Here is a 13,257-nt window from a genome sequence, read left to right on the forward strand (position 1 = left end):
GCCAGCTCGCCCCTTCCGCAGTCTCTTGCGCTGCTCAGAAACTATGTATTTAATCTATCTATAAGTAATAATTGTCCGCCGCTCTTGGTCTCGCGGCGGGGTCAGGGATTTTCACCTGCCCCGAGATGACTGGCTGTTGTGTCGTCTTCATCATCATTATTCATCCCAATTACGGCCGGAGGGCGGCAACGGCAAACCGCCTCCATTACCATCTTGCCTAGTACGGCGGTGCGGGTCTTCCGCATCGTTCCCCTACGCTCTGTCAAGCAGAATGGGACTTCATATATATGTATAACTAATAATTAAGAATTCAAATATTCTTCAGTTAACCATACTCTGCTTCCAGTTTTCTCACCACGTATGGACCCAGAGCCGACAAAAGTAAATAGTTCAAAGTTTAAAACATAATCACAGTGCAAGCATTTTTGTGTTTCTGATTCATCTGGATGGAACGTCAAGATGTCTGGAGAATATGAAAGCGAATATCGAGTTCCAGTTTTAGATGGAAATAATTTCGGAAATTGAAAATTTCTAATGCAAGGCGTGCTAGTGGTATTAGATTTGTCGCATTTCACTGCAGAAGAATACATAGAACAAATGAAATTTCTTGACTGATACAGACAAATGAGGAGGACGAACAACTCAAAAATCTCACAAAAAGTAATTAAAAGTATCGCAGTATTAGGGGCTCCAAGGGCATAACCACATAAATAACAAGTTATTTAGCGCTGAACGTACTAAAATGCTATTTCTTAACACTCAATAATATGCACATGATCGGAGCGCATTTATATCACGTGTCGTTAAAGCTAAGTACAGGCAGCGAAGCCTAAATGATGACATACATTGCTGGCTACTGTAGACGTCACGCTGACTATTTATGCCCCATCAGCTTATCCTTTTTTGAAAAGCTTAGGCCCAGAATGTGCACGATGGCTGGAAACGTCGGATACCTCATCTTCTTTACTCCTTCGCGAGGAATTTTGTGGGAGGCAACCAGCTGCGAGGTGACCTGCTGCATGAGCGTACACAGCTGGACCCTTTCTCCATGTTTTTGTTCGGCAGTGACAGCGAACAGTGAAAAAGGAGTGTATGTATATCTGCTACTGTAGACCCCTGTTGTCACTTGCACGCAAGTGTTAGCTTGGTGCGCACACAGTGTCAGCTGTTGACTGATAGTTGGCAGGGGATGTGCCCATCAGCTGATTTGCGTCAGATATTGGTTGGAGTATCCCTCTTCTGAACCCAGGTGGCCCTGGCCTCCCAGTTCATGTAGAAATGGTTGTAGGAGCAGGTGGCGACAGATTCTGCATTGGCTCCTCTGTAGCTGGCGCCGTGGTCTCTTCTGCAGAATCTGGTATCTGAGTGGAGGTGCTTGCAGTGGTCGTGATCTCTGAGTTCTGAAGCAGCAATTTGAAAGATAAGAGGAGTGTGTCTTCGTCAGTACATTGCGCTTTGAGTAGTTCAATAGATACTGTGTCTTGTTTACCGTTCCCTTCTTTAAATGGTTCAAATGACTCTGAGCACTATGGAACTTAACATCTGAGGTTATCAGTCTCCTAGAACTTAGAACTATTTAAACCTAACTAACCTAAGGACATCACATACATCCATGCCCGAGGCAGGATTCGAACCTGCGACCGTAGCGGTCGCGAGGTTCCAGACTCAAGCGCCTAGAACCGCTCGTCAACACCAGCCGGCTTCCCTTCTTTAACGAACGTATTGATCCCCCTGGAAATAGCACTGTAGGATTTGGATTATTGTGGTGAGAACAGTGGGCGAACATAGTTGTCTTTGTGCCAAACGTATTGAAACGACTACAGCTCCTCGTGGATAAATATATTTCTCTCTCCGTGTCTCGTTGGACTGTGCGGTCAGAGATGTTGCACGTGTGCACTTAACTGTTGCACAAAAGTTCTGCATACCTCCGGGGAAGGAGACCGCAGCGAAGCAGGTGTGATAAGTTCGCCGGCCCTTGCAGCTGCTCTCCATAAACCAGCTGCGCAGGTGATCAGTGCATATCCCATTTGTGAATCATTGGGATCACAACTATGGGATTAAGACTAACTATGTTCTACCCACATAAATAATACATCATTTAACATTGAACATTAAGTGTTATTTATTAACATGGAATAATATACAAGCGACAAGCAGAATTCATCTGGAAAAAACAGTTTATGTGCAATTCAACATTGCGTCGTCATAAAGGACCAGAATCTCTATTTGTTATTTATTTGTGCTCCCATAACAGTTGCATATAATTTTTAATGGTGAATAGTTTCGAATACTTTCCTTTATTTTCAATGCAATCCCTGAGTCTCTAATGTTTCCTATGTAACATACATACAACTTGTTCATCCACAGGGTAAACATATTATTATGTTTTCGAAGTATACCTACTCCTCTTGTATTTACTGTTACCAGCCGAAGTTTAATGCAGAACTAGTTCCTAGTATCAAGCCCATGTTCTCCTGTAACTCCATCTCCAGTTCCTTCCCCTACCATAACTTTCCAACATGTGTAAGGTTACCGTCTCATTTTACATTCTGAGTTACCCGTTCAATATACATCCTACTCCCTTTTATACAATTTTCTGCTGTTGTTGATGTTAACCTGTATTCATCTACCCTGAAATCCCTATTTTCTTTCCATTTCACGTCACTGAATCCCACTATATCTATATTAAACCTTTGCGTTTTCCTTTTCCGATTTTCTAGCTTTCCTACCATATTCAGACTTCTGGTTTTCCACGGTTTGACTCGTAGCATGTTACTCTTTTATTGAGTATTCAATCTTTTTCTGTCATCTTACCTTAGGTAGTTCGTTACTGGAGATCAAAACGGGGGATCAATCGGGAATCTTTCGCCAAAGGAGAGATCATAATGACACTTTTTCACTTATGAGCCACATTTCCTGTGGACACACACCTATCAGTAGTTTCCATTGCGTTTTACTTCCTCATGCCTTTCGTCTTAGCTAATTCTTCCACATTTCAGGGGCCATTTCCCAATTCAAGGGCAAGAGGACGCCCTGAATCTTTGTCCGCTTCTTCTCTTTGTTAAGGTTGTTGGCAGAATGAAGGTGATTTCTTATGCTGGAAGCTGTCAGCTGTCATTGCTGATGATTATTTTTTTATTAATAATTGAGGCAGTGGCTGGAATCTAACCCAGAACCCAGGGCTTTTTGATTAGTAGTCAAAGAGGGATATGTGTGGAGACACTTATGGTTCCTGAAGAGGGACAGCAACCTTTTCAGAAGTTGCTGGGACAGCAATCAAGCTGCCTGGTTTATTTGCATTTAACATTAGACAATGTGTTCTGGCTATATTGTTTCCGCAAATGACTGAAAGCAAGGGGAAATAACAGATGTTTTATTTCCAAACGGCACGCGGCTCTATTGAATGGTTTGGTGATGATGGTATCTTCTTGGCTAAAGTACCCTGGAGCAAGAATATTCCTCCAATCACAGCTATGTGTCGGGAATACTCAGGAGGATGATATCATTGCGGAAAACAAATATGGCTCTATGGGTCAGAGCGTCGACTGTTTGATCGCTTAGCTGGGTAGTTACGTTAGAAAATTTAAAAAGAGAAATTGATACGTTTGAATCAGATATAGTGGGAAACAGTGAAGTGCGGTGGCAGGAATAACAGGACTTATGGCCAGATCTTAAATAGAGGCAATACAGGAATAGGTCTAACATGAATAAGAAAACATGAATTCAGGTGATCTGATGCAAACAGTATAGTGAACACATTATCGTAGCCAACATCTACTACAGTAATGAACATTTATATGACTACTAACTTCACAGATGATGAAGAGTTTGAAAGAATATAAAAGCAATAATTCAAAGCGTTAAGTAAGAGAGAATATAATTATGATGGGGGATTGAAATTCAATTGGAAAAAGAAGAGAAGGAAAAATAGTGGAACATGGACTGGAGGAAAGGAATGCAAGGGCAACCCATATGGTAGAATTTTGCACAGTGCGCAGTTTGACCGCTGGCTGGGCCGGCAGTAAGTATGTGTATAGTGGGTAATCGTACCCACCCATAAGTTTCAGAGTGGATATCTTACACACTCTGAATCTGAAGGAACATATTTACACTGAGAAAACCTTCACGGAGTAGTTGTGCTAACTGCAGTTCCGATGACTCACTTGCATCTTAGTGCGAGTTCTCTCCTGCTTTTTGGCGTTACCAATCCAACATACTGGTGTCGCAGCTGTCGCACATTCTGAAACGTCGCGGTTCCCAACGGGAGAGCTGCTAACTGAAGTGATGAAACAGCTGCGGATCGTCTTGAGGTGCAGCAGCCGTTCTGATTGTGGCAACAGCACTACCACCATTCTCTCAGTGTACAGACGCATGTATTTATGGAAATAAAGGGCTGTTATAAACGATTCATTCGTTTTCAGAGCTCTACAGGGCCATCCATATAAACCTGGACTACTTCAATTCCCTTCCGAAAGCACATAGTAACGGGAAAGTTGTTTTAATGATCTCAGTAGCTCTGGAAGACTCAAAAGAACCGCCCGTTGTTGGCAAGTTGACTGTTGTCTCGGCGCATGAGGCCCTAATGTTAGTCCATTCGTAGCCTCGTCGGTCGCGGTTTGTGAAGTCTGTGAGTGTGTAGTTCAGGCCGCTTGACTGAAAGAGCAAATTAGTGATTCGTTCGTAGTCGTTAGCTGGCAGAGACATGCTGTGCACAGTTAGAAAGCGGATTTTTGTTGTGAAAACGTACTAGAAGGCAGACTCATTGATTACAACACAACGGACATTCCGGAGAGAATGTAACGTGCGCGATTTTCCAACAAAGGCAACAGTTTTATTGACTGTAAGGAAACTGAAATCAACTAGTGTACTAAACAGTGGCAGTGGTAAACATAGACCATAAATGAGTGACGTGCGACTTTGTTTACAAATAACGCATGGGTCTATCTGCCAGGTTACATGAACATGCAAAACAGCAGGTACTAGGCTAGTGTATATTCCCCGTATCATCCACGAAACACCACTGCATGATGGACAGTTTGGAGTGTGGCGCACGGTGTCAGCTTCCTGGATTGTTGCCCCTATTTTCTTTGATATGACCGTAGGCACCACAGTTTATACAGGAATCTTCAATATATTTGTGGGGCAGCTGGATGACGCCGAACTGACAGAAAATTATTTCTGACGAGTTGAAGCAACGCCTCACACTTCTACGCTTGCACTCAACATGGATCCAGTTTCTTTGGTGACCGAATAGTCTCAAAAAAATGTCCCCCCTCCCCCTCCAATGCCTGACTTCCTTTATGATTGGATTTTTCTTGTGGGGGTATCTTAAAAGCCGAGTGTACAAAAAAGACCACCGACAACTGCAGAGCTCCAAGAGATAAATTTTTTTCCAAAGCGCTGGGCGAACTCAGAAGGGGAAGCCGACAGTGTTTGCCACCTTTTGGCCAGTCAGTGATGACAGAGTCGAGCGACAAGCCCTGCAATTTTTCTCAAACGATTTTGCGGAAACTATTTGGTAAAAAATTCATTTTTGCGTTACTTATAGCTTTATATGTCAGGTTCATGATGATGTGACCATCATTTCGCTTATGGTCATAGTTATTATGATATTTACATTGAAGTAAGACACTGCGAGATATTCGAAAAAGTTTACAATGAAAAATAGATACCACTATGATTTTCCGTTTGGTGCATATCACATAATATGATGCTGCATATGAAATTTATCAAACTTTCGCTTATACTTGTGTTGAAGTCTCAACCTGCCATCAATCTCTAGAAAATTGATCTGACGTAGCCCACTCATATGGGATCGCGCCGCGCCAGCGTAAAACCAGAGTGGAATATTTGTAACATTCCTCATACTTCATAAACGATTTGCGATATGGAAAAGAGATTTTTGGAAAATCATATCACGCAAAGACGAGAGTATTTTGCCATATGTTTATTACGCAAAACTTCATTATCTACTGTGTTATTCCACTGATTACAGACATTTTCGATGAAAGAATTTAATTTTTAATGGTCATCGATAGCTGGTGAAACGAGTTTGGGAACTGCACAATTGAAGACATTACACTTTTATTTTGTACTGAGAATGTGCTTTTACATAAGATAATGACCTTATTTTTCCTCAGTTCCCTACAAATAAACCACTATTTCAGAATTCTCTCACAATTGTGTCTGTGCAACATGTTAGTGAGGTGACATTTTATAAACTCCATTGTGTTTTGGCAAAAGAAGCAAATTTTAACATGGCAGCAACAGATATATGTAGGTTTTACTCAGTATTCGCCACTCATGACGCTTCTCTGAAAGTTACAATTGGTTAACAAACCAAGTGAAAATAAATCGCCGGCCGCGGTGGTCTCGCGGTTCTAGGCGCTCAGACCGGAACCGCGCAACTGCTACGGTCGCAGGTTCGAATCCTGCCTCGGGCATGGATGTGTGTGATGTCCTTAGGTTAGTTAGGTTTAATTAGTTCTAAGTTCTAGGCGACTGATGACCTCAGAAGTTAAGTCGCATAGTGCTCAGAACCATTTGAACCATTTTTGAAAATAAATCGCTGCATTTTCAGAAGAGCTCTTTTTGGATACTAACCAAGGCAGAGGTGACATATTTTTGAGTGGTACCATGCAAATGTGGGTGTCTAGGAGATCCACTTAATATTTACAAAAATATAACTGTAGGCTTCAGTGTAGAATAGTACTTCCCCTCCAGTGCTCGGCATTTCTCCTACAGCACCTGCCCTTAACACCCGCCACTACCGCCATCGCCACCCCTGCCCTGCCGACTGCACACCTACCGCCCACAGTATTTTACTCTATGGTCGTGCATTGATGCTGATGGAGAGCATTTCCAACATTTGCTGTGAGAACTTTGTATGTATGTAATCTCTCAACTGTGTATTATCATCTCCAGAAATTGCAAATGTATCCTATGATTATTTCAAATGTTACGACTCATTAAAGCAGTTCAGGTTTATATGGATTGCATTCTATATTTTCCAAAGCATTAAATGTCCAGATATGAATAATGGATGAATAGAACCTCAAACTCACCAAGTTGGCATGTGCCCACCGGTTGGCATTACAAAGCAAGAAAAGAGTCTTTGAGTGCTGGAATATGCGAGATGTTTATGTCTTACAATAACGCAGTGTGAATTCAAGATAAATTATGGAAAAGAACCGCTATGTAAACAGAGCACTGTCTGTTGCTATCAACAGTTTAGGGAAACTGGTTGTCTCTGTAAATAAAAAATACCGGTTGACCAACTGTTCCAGGTGCTACTCAGGAGAGGGTACAAGAAAATTTCGTACGCAGTCCAAAAAATGAGCAGTCCACACAAGCCACGTACTAGGAATATCGCAGCAATGTGTGTGGAAGATTTTGCGATATATCATATTGTCTGCAACTCATGCAACAATTAGAATCAGAATTTTATGTGGCCAGTGCATTCAATATCGCATTACAACGCATGAAGCACTTGAGGATAAACATATCGCCTCCAAGCTGATGGTCAGCGATGAAGCAAGCTTCCGTTTTTCAGGAGAGGTTAATCGCCAACATTGTAACGGTGTGGGGCACTGAACATTCTTATGAAATTGTGGCTCATGAATGAAATTTGCCGAAGGTTATTATTTTCTGTGCAGTGTCACAGAGGCGAAGCTGTATGGCCCGGTTTCTTGACAGTTGATTCCCTCCTCTCCCATTAGAGCATCAGTGTTCATAGCTACTTAAATGGCAAACTTCCGCATAGCTGGATTGGGCTTAGTTAAATAAATGGCATTTTAATGATTTTGAATTTCCTTAAAACGTCTCTTTTTACGAATTTTTCTTCTGTTAACAATTTCTGTTAGGGAGGGGAAGAGAGAACAATTTTTTGTGCAATTACTCACTCAGATGAAATATCAACTGATAACACTTGGATAAAAAAACCATGAAAGATTGTATGCACCAGAAGATTAAAGGCATTATATTGTGGTAAGACATATTTTAAAATGAAGATCATTTCCAGGGACAGATCTGAACTCTGGCCATAATTTATTGGCTGTGTGAACTCCCAACTAAAACTAAAGAAATTGGAGAAAAGTGGGAAATTGAGATGGGATCTAGATAGATTGACAGAACCAGAAGTCATTGAGAGTTTGGAAGGGAACGTTAGGAAACAATTGGCTTAAATAGAGAAATTCCCATCCTCACCTTATCCTATCCTATTTTGTTAATATTTTGTATGGATATATTATTTCTGTATGTTTATGACATGTCTCATAATATTGTACTAAATGCTCCATGGATGGATGAATGAATAAATAAATATAAAAATAAATAATACAAAGTGAATGAATAGGTTTGACAGATGAAAAACAAAGACAACAGAGGAACAACTACACAAGGACAAGGCCCAGGAGAAATCCCTGAACACCACATGAAATACTGGATTTATTTGTACAAAGGAAAATTATAAAAATGCAGTAAATTGAGCAGCAGTAGGGAATACAGATGACTAAACAATAATATTGACAGAAGGTGCAAAATGGTGAAGCAGAAATGGCTTCAGGAGAAATGTAAAGCTGTAGAAGCATCCACGGCTATGGAAAAAACATAATTATGCTCCCTATATCAAAATTAAAGACACCTTTGGAGAAAAGAGAAGCAACTGTATGAAAATTAAGAGCTCATATGACAGGTCAATACCAAGTAAAGATAGTAAGGCTGTAAGGTAGAAGGGATATATAGCATGAAACATGAAGCTAATATTATATTAAGGAGAGAGAAACTAAATGAAGATGAGGTGGATGCAGGAGAAATACAAAGCAGTAGAACCACCCATAGCTATTGGAAAAATACACTGGAGTGCCAAATAAATTGGTATAGGCATGCATATTCAAATAAAGAGATATTTAAACAGGCAGAACATGGCACTGCAGTTGGCAACGCCTATATAAGATGACAAGTGTCTGGCATAGTTATTAGATCAGTTACTGCTGCTACACTGGCTCCTTTTCAAGATTTAAGTGAGTTTGAATGTGGTGTTATAGCTGGTGCATGAGTGATGGGATACATCTCTGAGGTAGTGATGAAGTGGGGTTTTCCTGTATGACTATTTCACGAGTGTACCATGAATACCAGGAATCTGGTAAAACATCAAATCTTATACAGTGCTGCAGCTGGGAAAAGATCCTGCAAGAACAGTACCAACAATGACTGAAGAGAATCATTCATTGTGACAGAAGTGCAACCCTTCCACAAATTACTGCAGATTTCGATGCTGGGTAATCAACATGTGTCAACGTGCAAACCATTCAATGAATTATCATCAAAATGGGCTTTTGGAGCCAAAGGCCCACTCATGTACCCTTGATGATTGCACAACACAACGCTCTATGCCTCACCTGGGACCATCAACACTGACATTGGACTACCGATGACTGGAAACATGTTGCCTGGTTGGATGAGTCTCATTTCAAATTGTATCAAGTGGACGGATGTGTACGGGTATGAAGACAACCTCATGAATCTGTGGACCCTGCATGTCCACAGGGGACTGTTCAAGCTGGCGGAGGCTCTGTAATGGTGTGGGGCTTGTGCAGTTGTTGTGATATAGGACCCCTGATACATGTAGACATGGCTCTGATAGGTGACATGTACATTGTGGCCTATTTCTAATAAACGATCTGGTTGAAGGTATTGACAGTGGCATTAGACTGTTTGCCAATGATGCTGTAGTCTACAGGAAAGTAGTATCACATGAAAGTTGTGAACAAATCTATAAGGATTTGCAGAAAATAAATGTATGGTGTAATGACTGGCAGTTATCTCTCAATATTAGTTAGTGTAACATACTGCATATAACAAGGCGAAAATCCCCATTAATGTACGAGTATAAAATAAATGCCTAGTCTTTGGAAGCAGTAACATCCATCAAGTATCTGGGTGTGACTATTTGAAATGATTTCAAATGGAATGATCAGATTACACATGTAACAGGTAAGTCTGCAGTTTATTGGTATAATCCTGAAGCGATGCAGTCCTTCAACAAAGGAAATACCTTACAATACATTAGTTCATCCAGTCTTAGAGTATTGTTCATCTGTATGGAACTCTACCAGTTGGGTCTGATTCAAGAGATTGAGAAGGTCCAAAGAAGAGCGGCAAGATTCTTGACTGGTACATTTAGCCATCGCGAGAGCATTACAAATCTCATAGAAACTTTGAAGTGGGACACACGTGCAGATAGTGTGCTTGGGGCTAAATTCCAAAATTTGATCTTCACCAAGGATGTAGAGCATATATTACTACCACCAACTTTCAAATTGCGCAGTGATCATCACTCAAAGATAAGGGAAATTAAAGCTCGTACTGAGGCTTTCAGACAGTCATTGTTTCCTCACATGATCCGCAAGTGGAACAGAGGGGGGAAATATGACTCTGGTGCCAATTGTGCCCTCCGCCACACACCGCTTGGTGGCTAGAAGAGTATATATGTAGAGATGTGGATGTAATGTTATGCAATATGTACACTGCACAAACTTTAAGAGAAACCAGGTAGACATTTGGAAAGTGAAATAAGGCTCCAAGAGCCGAATTAACAATAGCAAAGGACTTCAGAAGACCAGTTGAATGAAATTGATAGTATCTTGAAATGGACTACAAGTTGAATCTCAACACAAGTAACTCAAGGCAATGAAATATAATAAAATGAAATCAGATGTTGATGGAGGCATTAGAATACATAATGAGACACTAAAACTAGTAGAGATATTTGGCATAAAAGTAACTGATGATTACAGAAAGAAAGTGGATACAAAATGAAGGAAGGCAACAACAAGAAATGTAATTCTGAAAGAGATAAATTTGTTAAAATTGAATAAAAATTTCAGTGTTAGGGAGTATTTTCTGAGGGCATTTGTCTGAAATTTCGCCTTGTATGGAAGTTAAACATGGACAATAAATAGCTCAGCGAGGAGCAGAATAGAAACTTTTGAAATGTAGTGCTATGTAAGAATGCTGAAAATCAGATGGGTATATCACAGGACTGAGGAGTAGGTACTCAGCTGAAGTTGTGAGTCAAGATATTTGTGTCACCACCTTCCTACAACAAGCGATCAGGTGATAGTTCACAATCTGAGGCATCAACAATCATCACTCTGGATTTGTGTTCATGTGTGTGACATGGAAGTGGGAGGGGGGGGGGGGGGACAGGATGGGGAGGGGGCCTGAGTATAAAAGTGTGAAGGAAGACCAAGGCTGGACTATAGTAAGCAGTTTGAAACAAAACAATGTTACAATAGTTCTGTAGAGATGAAGAAGCTCACACAGGTTGTGCCTCGGAGAGCTGCACCAAACCAGAAGACTGAAGACTACAACATCATGAACTGACATAGTAATTAATGCACCATGAAATATACAGAGATATAGAATATATACAATAATATGTATGAGCTGTATGATGATTTTCCAAGTGTGCTCACTTGGCTGCTGTCAGTACAAATGTTGATTACATCTTCTTACATGTAAATGCAAGAAAATACTTTTGTACAATCAGTTGTTGGAGCTATCATGTAAAAGACTGCACTTGTATTTCACCTCGAGTCATGAGATACGTCTTTCATTTAAATCAACAGTACAAGAATTCTATCATGGTTACAACTAACAAAGAAGTCCTCTCCCAACCATTCCTCTTCATGAGTATTAAAAAAAGATAAACAATTGTATAACAGTCAAATAAATATTGGCAAACACATATTCTTAAGACTCTCTGAGCCAGTATCTATGTCTTCATGACTATTCTACAATTCATAATTAAATGTCTGATAGAGCGTCCATCAAACCACTTTCACACTATTTCAATACCGCTTCTCCCTCAAAAAGTTTGCAAGAAAAACAAACACTTCAATCTTTCTACATGAGCTCTGATTTCTCTTATTTTATTGTTTCTCGCTATGTACTTGGGTATCAACAAAATATTTTCACATTCGGAATAGAAAGTTGGAGATTGAAAATTCATGAAAAGATCTCACTGCAATGAAAAACACATTTGTTTTAATGATTGCTAGATTGTTACCATAACTCACATGGCATGACAACACAAAATGAACAATCCTTCCTTGAACTTATTCAAAGCCTTCCATCAATCCTATCTGGTAAGGATATCATACTGCATAGCAATACTTTAGCAGAGGATGGACACTCTTTAGTGGATGTGTTGCTTCTTTCAAGTGTTCTGCCAATAAAATGCAATTTTTGGTTTACATTCCCCACATCATCATCTGTGTGATTGTTACAGTTTAACTTGATTGTAATTGTTGTCCTTAGGTACTTAGTTGAATTGGCAGTCTTTTGTTTGATTTATCATGTAACTGAAACTTGATGGATTCCTTTTAGTACTCATGTAGATGACCTCACACTTATCATTGTTTAGAATCAGTTGTCACTTTTCAGGTTACACAGATGTTTTGTAAATCATTTTGCAGTTGGTTTTGCTATTCTGATGGCTTCAAGAGACAGTACATGAGAGCATCATGTGCAAACAACCTAAGACGGCTGATCAGATGATCTCGTAAATAGTTTACATAGATTAAGAATGGCAGAGGACCTGTAACACTTCCCCAGGGAATGTCAGATATCACTTCTGTTTTACTCAATGACTTTGCATTAATTACTATGACCTGTGACTGACAGGAAACAATGAATCCACTCACACAACTGAGACAGTAGTCCATAGGCATGCAATTTGATTAAGCTGCTTTCAGGAAATCTGGATATATAGAATCAATTTGAGATTCACAATCAGTAGCACTCATTACTTCATGACAATAAAGAGCTGTGTTGCACAAGAAAGTTGTTTTCTGAATTCATGCTGACAGTGAATCAGTAGATCATTTTCTTCAAGGTAATTCATAATGTTTGAACGCAGTATATATTCCGAAATTCTGCTGCAAATTGATGTCAGTGATATGGGTCTGAAATTCAGTAGATAACTCCTGTTGCCTGTCTCAAGGATTAGTGTGACCTGCACATCTTTCTGATCTTTAGGTGCTGATCTTTAGTGAAGCAAGTGGTTTTATGGCACTGCTAACTATGGAGCTATTGCGTCAACATACTCTGAAAGGAATTTAATTGGTATATAATTTCAAGTGGAAGACTTCCATTTATTAAGCAATTTGAATTGTTTCACTACATCAAGGGTACCTGCTTCTAAGTTACTCTTGTTGACAGCAGATGTAACTTATAAAATGTAATTACAGTTTC

This window comes from Schistocerca cancellata, chromosome 2, assembly GCF_023864275.1.
Source record: "Schistocerca cancellata isolate TAMUIC-IGC-003103 chromosome 2, iqSchCanc2.1, whole genome shotgun sequence".
NCBI lineage: Eukaryota > Metazoa > Arthropoda > Insecta > Orthoptera > Acrididae > Schistocerca > Schistocerca cancellata.